Source organism: Odontomachus brunneus, unplaced genomic scaffold, assembly GCF_010583005.1.
Source record: "Odontomachus brunneus isolate Ranch 3 - 2012 unplaced genomic scaffold, Obru_v1 Obru_scaffold_102, whole genome shotgun sequence".
In the NCBI taxonomy this organism is placed as follows: domain Eukaryota; kingdom Metazoa; phylum Arthropoda; class Insecta; order Hymenoptera; family Formicidae; genus Odontomachus; species Odontomachus brunneus.
In genome coordinates, this window is record NW_022639552.1 from 2,143 (window position 1) to 2,461 (window position 319).

Genomic DNA, 319 nt, shown 5'->3' on the forward strand with positions numbered 1-319 from the left:
GCATTGTGCATTCGCGAGAATCCGTTTGTTCTACTATGACAAATCTAACGTTATGGGGGTGATTTTGGGATGTTGGAAAAATATTTTCAAGGTACTGGGTGTGCTACAGACTCACACAAACGCCCGTTGTCACCCCGGAAACGATACAGAACGAAATAAGCATTTCTGACGTAATTTTCGAAAATAGACCTTTTCAAAGACGAATGTTTCCTTAGAAAATTCTAAAAAACTGTCCGAAATAGTGCTCTCTACGCTAACGCGAAATAACTTATAACCTACCATAACATAGCCTACTTTCGGCCTAGGCGCGGAATAACTA